Genomic DNA, 10,556 nt, shown 5'->3' on the forward strand with positions numbered 1-10,556 from the left:
GCAACAACGAAGATGGCTCGAGTTGTTGAAAGACTATGAGTTAGTGATTGATTATCACCCAGGGAAAGCGAATGTAGTCGCGGATACTCTGAATAGAAAATCATTGTTTGCTCTGTGAGTGATGAGTACTCAGTTAATCTTGTCTGGTGATGGTTCAATTTTAGCTAATTTAAAAGCTAAACTGATTATTCTTCAGTAAATTTTGAAGCTCAAAAGTGTGATAATGAATTGCAAGTTAAAAGAGTGCAATGTGAGTCGACTAGTGATTCAAACTATCAGATCGGATCCAATGATTGTTTAATGTTCCGAGATAGAATTTGCATACTAAAGAATTACAAACTTATTTAGAAAATTTTACACGAAGCACACAGTGGTAGTTTATCTATTCACCCGGAGAGTACTAAAATGTATAATGATTTGAAACAATTGTATTGTTGGTCGGGCATGAAACGAGACATTTTAGAGTTTGTGTCGAGATGCTTAATTTGTCAACAAGTCAAAGCTACACATCAAGTGCCTTCGGGATTGCTACAACCAGTGATGATACTGAAGTGGAATTGGGATAGAGTTACGATGGATTTTGTATGGGGTTTGCCCCTATCTTCGAAAAAGAAAGATGTTATTTGGACTGTCATTGATCTACTGACGAAATCAGCAAATTTCATTCCAGTACGTACAAACTATTCGCTTGATAAATTGGCTGAATTGTACATTTTAGAGATCGTTAGATTGCACGGGAACCATTTTCGATTATTTTGGATAGAGATCATAGGTTTACATCACGATTTTAGAAGAAATTGCAAGAAGGTCCGGGTACGTGAACTTTAGTACTACATTCCATCTGCAAACCTACAGTCAGTCTGAGAGAGCAATTCAGATTGTTGAAGATATGCTTTGTTGTTGAGTTTTAGAGTTTGAAGGCAATTGTGAGAAATACTTGCCATTGGTTGAATTCGCTTATAACAACAGTTTTCAATCAAGCATAAAGATGGCACCGTATGAATCATTATATGGTCGTAAATGCTGAACTCCATTGTATTAGACCGAGCTTAGTGAGAAAAAGACTCACAGGGTTGATTTGATCAGAGAAACTGAAGAGAAAGTGAAAGTAATTCAAGACAGTTTAAAAGCAGCTTCAGATCGACAGAAATTGTATGCGGATTTGAAATGTAAAGACATTGAATTTCAGATTGGTGATAGAGTATTTCTAAAAGTATCTCCGTGGAAGAAAATTCTTCGATTTGGTCGTAAAGGCAAGTTGAGTCCACGATTTATCGGGCCATTTGAGATTATCGAAAGAATATGGCCAGTGACATATCAGCTAGCATTACCATTAGAGTTAGAAAAGATCCATAATGTATTTCATGAATCAATGTTACGACGGTATCGATCAAACCCATCACATATCATTTCTCCAACTGAGATAGAAATTCAACCTGATATGACGTATAACGAAGAACTGATCAAAATTTTAGCTCGAGAGGTTAAATAATTGAGAAATAAAATCATAGCCTTAGTGAAAGTTTTGTGCAACGTCACAGAGTCAAAGAAGCCACATGGGAACCCGAGGAAGCTATGAGAAAACAGTACCCCAACCTCTTTTCTAGTAAGATTTTTGAGGACAAAAATTCCTAAGGGGGAGAGTTGTAACAGCCCATTTTTTGTCAAATCGGAATAGTGGTTTTAGGACCACAAATTCGAGGTTTAAATAATTATTTTAATATTATTTTAATGTCTACAGTATGATAGTATGTTTGCGTGAAATTTTCGTTAAGAAATTTTATCGCTTGAATGCTTAATTTGATAAAAAGGACTAAATCGCGTAAAGTGTGTTCTATTAGTTAAAGGTGTCTAATAGCTATGGAAAATTAAAGTGGAGGTCCTTAAGTGGTAATTAGACCATTGGTTGCTTCAGTGGACAATTATGGACATCTTTTAAGTGTTTTTAATAGTTTATAATTAAGGTTAATTAAGTAATTATATAATTAAATGGCAAATGAATAAAACAAAAAGGCCATTTATTTCATTGTCATCTTTCTAGTCGAAAATTAGGGTGAAGAAAGCCATTAAAATAGCTTGAAGCATTCGACCACTTCTTGGTTTAATTGTAAGTTCATTTTTGTCCTGTTTTTAATGATTTCTATGTTTTTGAGATCGTTGTAGCTTAATCTAGCTAGACCAGGGACTATTTTGCAAAATTGTTAAAGGTTTAGGGTTTTACCATTGATGATTGTTGATGTATTTTGATGTTTGATGATAGAAAATGCATGCTTGTTGTTAGATAAACAACATTTGTTAAGTAATTTTTAGTAAAATGTCCAAATGGGGATTAAATTGTGAAATGTGTAAAATTCATGGTTAAATTGTGACATAAATGAAAAATGTGGGCTTCTAGGAACCTAATTGAAATTCAGCTAGCATGGGTTTTGGTTGAATTGCATGAATTTGTAATTTTATGAAATAAGGACTAAATTGTAAAAATGTTGAAATGTTAGGGGCAAAAATGTAAGGTTGCCTTAATGAGTATTTTGGACTAAATTGAATATAATGATAATTAAATAAGTTAATTTTGATTACATTTAGATCAAGAAAAGCAAAATACAGATTTAGATCGCAGAAAGAATAAGATTTTGGACTAATCGACTCGTTTTGTCATTTTTGCATTCGAGGTAAGTTCATATGTAATAAGCATTGTTATAATTATGTTTTAATTGCTTTATTATTGCATAAATTGTGAATATGACCCTACGGACGTGTTCAATGATGATTCAACAAATGAGAAATCCCAGTTAAACATTAGGAATAGATTAGGATACGAATGACATGTTATTAGGGGTTATGTAATTTGGGTACTAGTCTGTACGTTCTATTGGTGGCTGAGTTATCTAGCATGTGTTGTAGATACTCATCAGCTTGTGTGAGTAGCACCATGTAGCTTCGTCATGATCGTCAGCTTGTGTAAACAGACCCGTTGATAGCTCGAGTGTGAGCATTATATGTGATACAAGATTGAGATAACTTCGGCTATATTTATGTGGCACTTAGCGTGCGAGTTTCCCAAGTATCCGATAGTATTTCGAATGGTTCAATGGGTATATCAGAGATGAGGTTGTGTATATGTTGATACAAGGTGGTATAGGTATGTACATAAACCGTACAAGTATTGAAATGAGGAATTTATGAAAGTTATATCTAACTTTGTGAATGAATATGTGGTAAGTTGATGATTCAATATGAATTATGTTATGTTATGTTTTTTTTTGCTTAAGTTGTGCATATATGGTAAGTTGATTTTAATGCTATATGAACTTAATAAGCTTTATAGCTTACTTTGTTTATTTTCTCGTGTTTAATAGTGAAATCAAAGTTAGCTCGAATTTGGGAATCGTCAGAGACTTCATCACACTATCCAACTATCACTTTGGTACTTTTGAACTTAAGCATTTTGAGTATATGGCATGTATAGGGACTTTGGTCATATTGGTATATATGTTGTTAATGAATTTAGTCATTTGAAATGGCTTGTAAATATTAAAAGTTTGGTTTTGTATATAGCCATAAGAGTTGGCTTAATTTGGTTGATTTGGTTGTGTATATAATTGTGCAAATGACTCTTGTTATGTGCTGGATTATGGATATGTGATGCTAGTTGGTATTTGGTAATTAAGGGTACTAAATGGTTGAGAATTGAATTTTGGTATGTTTGTAAGATTAGGCTAAATGATATATGTTTAAAAGTGATTATGTTGTTGATTTAAGATTATGAGTTTTGCTAGGAAATTGAATGGCACATTGTGGTATTGATGTGTTTTGTATTGGTTGGTATTGAAATGGTATGAATTATGCTTGTTGGTTGAATGCCTAATTATGCCATGTTTTTGTGCCAATTGGGTTGGTTTAGGTTTGTGCAAATTTGGGTGGCAAGATGGCTTAGTAAATAGCCTATTTTTTTGTCCACGCGAGCAGAGACACGAGCGTGTGTCTCAGCCGTGCGTGACACACGGTTAGGTTACACAGCCGTGTGTCCCTTGGTGTTGAATTTGAAATCAAGTCAGTATGCTCCACACGGCCCAGCACACGGGCGTATGACATGGCCGTGCGGCCTAGGTCCGTATCCCTATTGGTTTGGCACGGCCTAGCACACGGCCTGACACACGAGGTAGCCACACGGGCGTGTGTGTTGGCCGTGTGACCCAAGTCAGAGAGTTACAAGGGGTAGAACACGGGCTGGGACACAACCATGTGATTCCATTTCGAATGTCTACATGGCCTGTGAGACGGGTGTGTCTTTGGCCGTGTAAGATACACGGTCGGGGTACACGGGCATGTGTTCCCTGTAGTTTGAAAAATTTTCTAAGTTTTGTAAAATTTTCTTGAGTTATCAATTTAGTCCCGAACCACTTCAAATGCATGTTTGGTGTGACAGCCCAAAATTGACCCTAGTCGGGATGTGGTTTCGGGACCACAAAACTGAGGCATAAAAATAATTTAAAATTTATTTTGATGCCTATGATATGTGTTAATTTGTGTGTGACATTTTTGATGTTTCGATTTAGTGTTATAAATGCGAATTTCACTAGAAAGGACCTAGTAGTGAACTTTGAAAGTATGATGGGAAATGTGTGATGACTAGTTGCTCATGCATGCAAAAATAAGGGATTTGCATGTCAAATTCCCCCAACATGAAGTGGCGGCCATGGCAAGAGAGGATGGGCAAAACATGTCATGAAACATGTTTTGTTGGTGCATTAGGGAGAAATAATAAACAAAGGTGTATGGGTAAGAAAAGAATGAAAAAAAATGTGTGTGAGTGTGGTATTCCCCCATTACCGTGAGTTGTAGAGAAAGAAAGAAAAATTTTGTTCATCCTTTCTTTGAGCCAAAACTAAGGAAGAAGGAGGATTTTGCATCATGCTTGGTTTGGAAGAGATCTAGAAGGAGATTTGGCTAAGTTTGCATCAAGATTAAGGTATGTATGAGGTTATGTTAGGAGTTTCATGCATGTTTTGGTTGCTAACTTGATGTGCATGTTAGCCATGGCTCAAATCTTTGTTATGCCATGGAAATGGTATTTGGCCAAAGTTGTTATGGTGATAAAGCCATTGCATGCTAAGTGTGAAGCTTGATGATGATGCATGCAATGATGGATTGTCTACTTTTGAGTAAGATTTTGAGTTTTCTTTTGTTTAATCATGATTGAAGTTGAAAAGGGCATGATTGTCATATTCGCCATGATGCATTCATGAGCATGGTTCATGCTTCTTGCATGTTAGTTAAAATTTGTGTTTTGGATGGCTATGGACACCTTGAAATTGACCATGCTCATATATGTATATATATGTTTGCACATGATGTTTTGGTTGTGAACTAAGTGATGAATATGGTTGTTTAAAGAAGAAGATGTTGAAGAATGATTGTGAAATTGCAAGCACATTCGGCCTAGCACACATATGAGTGCTTGATGCTATATTATAAGTTTTGAGCTACAATATGCAAAGCATTAACTAGTAAAATACATGCTGTTTTTGTGAGGTATTAAGTGCATAATTGGCCTCAACATGTACATGAATATTCGGCCTTGGGTAGCCTATTGAAGGCCTTAGCTTTTCCTTGATGCTCGAATAAATTGTATTGAATTGCTTGATGTAGTATAAAATGTGCATGACCATTGTGTATTCAAGCTAAAAAGTGGCCATATGACCATTTAAACTCCTTGTCATATTCGGCCATAAGCTAGCACAATGAGGTTTTAATAAATTGAATTTGTTTGAATTAGCTCAAGAGCTAAGAGGGCCACAATTGGACAAGGGAAGGAAAAGTGATCGAATAGTAGTAAAAGTCGTTCGACAACATCCGAGGTAAGTCCTCAAGAAGTGACCTTACTTGAATTATGTGGAATGAAATATGGATGTATTGATTATTGATTTATGTGTGTATGAGTATTGAATAATGCCGGGCTAAGTCCCGAAGGCGAATATGCTAGTGATTATAATTGTGTTTGAGCCTTAGTAACGAGAATGAAATATGTATGTCCAATGATTATTGATGTATGTGTGCATGAGAAATTGAATGATATCGGGCTAAGCCTCAAGACAATTATGCTGGAAATTATATCCGTGTTAAGACCGAAGGCAATTGTGCTAGTGGCTACATCCGGCTAAGACCAAGGCATTCGTGCGAGACATTCTATCTGGCTAAGACCAAGGCATTTGTGCACGTGGTTATATCCGGTTATATTCCGAAGAATCTTGGGCTGGAGGTGAGTGTTGGTTGCTGTAATAAATTTAATTAGTACACTCGAGAAGCCCAAAGAATAAGGTACGTTTATATGTGCATTGGAAAGTCGACATGTTTGAGCAACATTCGCTCAATCGACTAATGAATTTCAGTTATTGAATTGATTGATACTTTGTGAAAGTATTTAATGATGAAGTGTGAAGTAAGAATGTGTATTAATGAAATGATGCATTTGGCTATGTGAATGTATTGCTGTAATTAGAGTTGATTATATTCCTTGAGACTTACTAAGCATAAAAATGCTTACCCGTTGCTTTGGCTCTCTGTTTTATAGATTTCGCTCGATAGCAATCGGATTCGGGATCAATAAAGTCGAAGTCATCCACACTATCAACGTCTCTATTTTGGTATAAATTTTGGTTGAACTTTGAAATGGCATGTATAGGACTACCCTTGTTGGTTAAATATGTTGTGATGTATTTGTGTACGGCCATGCGAAAATGGCTCGTAAAAGTGAAGTATCGACTTAGACTATTTGCGGTTTGTATATGTATATATTTGGTGTCATGATGTGACCATGGATTGGAAATGGGAATGTTGGTCACATGATCAGCCATTGGCATGGTTAAAATGATCATATATGAACCTATCTATGGCAAGACTAGTTGGTTCATGGAGACTACCAAATAGGTAAGACCTACCTTAAAAACAGATGCTGCCAGCTGCAGTGACGTGAATGTGAAAAATCACCAAAATTTGTAGGAATGGTATTAAATAGTGAATAAGCTATGTAAATGAACCTTGGTGAGTCTATTTTCATATGGAAGAAACGAAATGGTCATAGGAGTTACATGTTAAGAGATATTAAAGCTATTATGAGACAGGGCCAGAACGGTTTCTGGGTCCCCTGTCGCAACTTTAAAAATTTTCTATAAGTTATCCAGAAAGAATTAGGAGTCATGCCTTATATGTACAGATTCCATTTTGAGTCTAGTTTCATTAGAATCAAACGGCACCAGTATTAAAGTTCTGTACAGTGAGATATTCAAGTTGTAACGCGCGAAGGTCAGGGCAGTCGATCCCTGTAACATGGGTGACTTTAACTAATAAAATGTACCAATTGGCCCGACCAAAAATTCTAGAAATAAATCCATGGATGGATACATGAGTCTAAATTCAGGGAAAATTTACGAAACCAGTTTCCGAGTTTTGAAACTCGAGATATGATTTTTAAGGCGACGGTGATGCAGTTTTCCAGCCTGACTGGAAATGTCAAATTGGTGGGCAAAACAAGTGAACTTGGTTTGTTAACCCCTCGTGTCCGACACCGGCGATGGTCTCGGGTTCGGGGTGTTACATTTGGGGCCTCGTAGGCTCGTATTAGGGACAATGTGATGATGTTGAATGTTGAATACATGGAATTGAAAAATGTATGAGAAATGTATGTTAAAGTGTGTTTTAAGTCTGGTAATGCTCCGTAACCCTATTCTGATGTTGAATATGAGTGAGGGGTGTTACAGATTATCAATATCCTACCACAAGTGTTGGGACAGGCAAGAGAGCTGCTGGTACCATGGAGTTAGATGCAATCACTTCGTTAATAGCCTAGGTATCTTATTTGGCTAATATGATCAAAACAATGAAGAAGCCCACTACAGCTCAAGAGATGAAATCAGCCGAGCTTTCATGTGTTTATTATGGTAAAGACCATGTGTTTGAGGAATGCCCATCAAACCCAAAATCCATGTGTTAAATGGGAAATTTCAACTTGAACAATAACCCTTATCCCAACACGTTTAATCCAGGGTAGAAGCAACATCCAAACTTTAGTTGGACTAATCAAGCTGTGGGGAATTTTAACAATGCTACAAGATAGAACGCCAACAATGCACCGCCTGGTTACAATCATCTTATGTCGAGGAAAAATTTCCAGCAGGGTTAGGCATCGACTTCATCATCATCATCATCTATTGAAGCCTTGTTGAAGAAATATATGGCCAAAAATGATGCTGTAATTTAGAGTCAGGTTGCATCTCTCCGAGCTCTTGAGAATCAAATGGGGTAAATAGTGAATGATTTTAATTCAAGACCACAAGGAGCATTGCCAAGTGACACCGAGAATTCGAGATTATAAGGGAAGGAACAGTGCAAGGCCATCACTCTTAGAAGCGGAACTCAGCTTGATGACATTGCTCAAGATGCTACGGCAAGAGAGGATAACTTAAATAACTACCATGTAAAGATCCTAGAGTCATCTGAAAAACATATTGAACCCAAAAAAGGTAAACAGCAAAATGCTGTGGCAGAATCAGATCATGTTGGCAATAAGAATGCCACGGCAAAACAATATCAACAACCTGAAGGACGACTACCTCTACCTTTTTCTCATCAATTTTACAATTCTAAATAGAATATTCAGTTCATATAACTTTTGGATGTATTGGAGAAACTCTACATCAACATACCATTGGTCGAAACTTTGGAAGAAATGCTCAATTATGTGAAATTTATGAAAGATATATTGTCAAAAAAGTGCAAATTGGGAGAATTTTATACTTCCGCTCTCACTGAAGGGTGCACAGCAATGTTGACGAATAAATTATCTCTGAAGCTGAAGGACCCAGGGAGTGTCACTATCCCATGTTCAATTAGAAATCATTATGTTGGTAAAGGGTTATTTGATCTAGGAGCAAGTATAAATTTAATGCCTATGTCTATTTTTAGGAAACAGGGATTTGGAAAAGCAAGACTTACTATAATTACGTTTTAACTAGTTGATCGATCCTACGCACAGCCAGAAGGTAAAATTGAAGATGTGCTGGTAAAAGTAGATAAGTTTATCTTTCCTGCGAATTTCCTTATTTTAGAATGTGAAGCTGACCAAGATGTGCCAATTATTCTTGGAAGATGTAACAACGCATTTTCAGTGAAATTGGAATAGTGGTTTCGGGACCACAACACCGAGCTGAAAATAAAATTTATTTTAATTTTATTGCATGGTTCGTATTATGATAGAGATGTCATGTGAAAATTCTGATAAATTTTTTTACCGATTATGTGCTTAATTACGGAAGGACCAAATCGCATAAAATGTAAAAGTTGAATTCTAGTAGCTAAATGGATTAAATAGCTATGGAATTCAAAACTTGAGGTCCTTATATGGTAATTAGACCATTAACCAAAAGTTGATAGATATTTTTGATGATTCATCCATGGAAATTTAGAAAAAGGGCAAGGACTAAATTGGAAATAGAAATAATTAAAGATAATAAATAATTAAAATATAATTAAAATCATTTTATATCATCTTCTTCCCAAATAGTCCATGGAAACCTAGGAAAGAGAAAATAATCTTTCTTGGCTAAATTGAGTAAATTTTCTTGTTACTTTTTAGTAATTTTGATATTTTTGAAAGCGGGATAGTTTAATCTATCTATTTTGGGAATTAATTTAAAAATTTATCAAAGTATAAAATTTATTTCTTGATGAATATGCTGATAATTAGAAATTTATGGTAGAAAATAAAATGTTGTTGATAGATAAACAACTTTTACGAAGTGATTTTGATGAAAACATGATTTAAGTACTAATTTGTAAAGTTGTGAAAATTGAAACAAAATTTTGAATTTTATAGAATATATGTGCTGTAAATTTTATATTGAAATTTTGGTTAGGCTTGAAATAAGGAGTAAATTGCATGAATTTCATTTTTCGAACCTAGGGACAAAATTGAAATTTATGGAAACTTTAGGGGCAAAATGGTAATTTTGCCTAGGATGTAAATTGAGTTCAATTGAATATGAAACGTGATAAATTGATAATTAAATGTATTTATATAGATCCAGATAACTCAAAATCGAAGTTAGATCGAGGAAAGGAGAAAGTTTTGGATTAGTAGATTTATATATACGAACAAATGTCGAGGTAAGTTCGTGTAACTTAATTGAGCATGTAAATATGTTAAATTGAATGTGATTTATATTTATGTAAATTAATTTGGATGCTATAATATAAGAAATGAATACATGTTTAAAATTGTTTGAAAAGGGTTAAGTTCCGTTTGAATATTGAATTTCTATGGATAAATGTGATTTCCCTATTAAACGAGGTCCTGCATTTGTTGTCGACGGGATTTAGCTTGGACGAGTAATCCTATTGATCTCATTACAGAAAGGATTTAGCCTGGACGGGTAATCCTGATTAAGCTCTTGTGAGCATATGTTAGAAACAGGATTTAGCTTGGACAAGTAATCTTGTCATATGATATGTGGCTCGAGAGTGTGCTATCTGATTAACTACCTTAATGGGCACTCCTGAAT

Source organism: Gossypium arboreum, chromosome 3 (assembly GCF_025698485.1).
Source record: "Gossypium arboreum isolate Shixiya-1 chromosome 3, ASM2569848v2, whole genome shotgun sequence".
In the NCBI taxonomy this organism is placed as follows: domain Eukaryota; kingdom Viridiplantae; phylum Streptophyta; class Magnoliopsida; order Malvales; family Malvaceae; genus Gossypium; species Gossypium arboreum.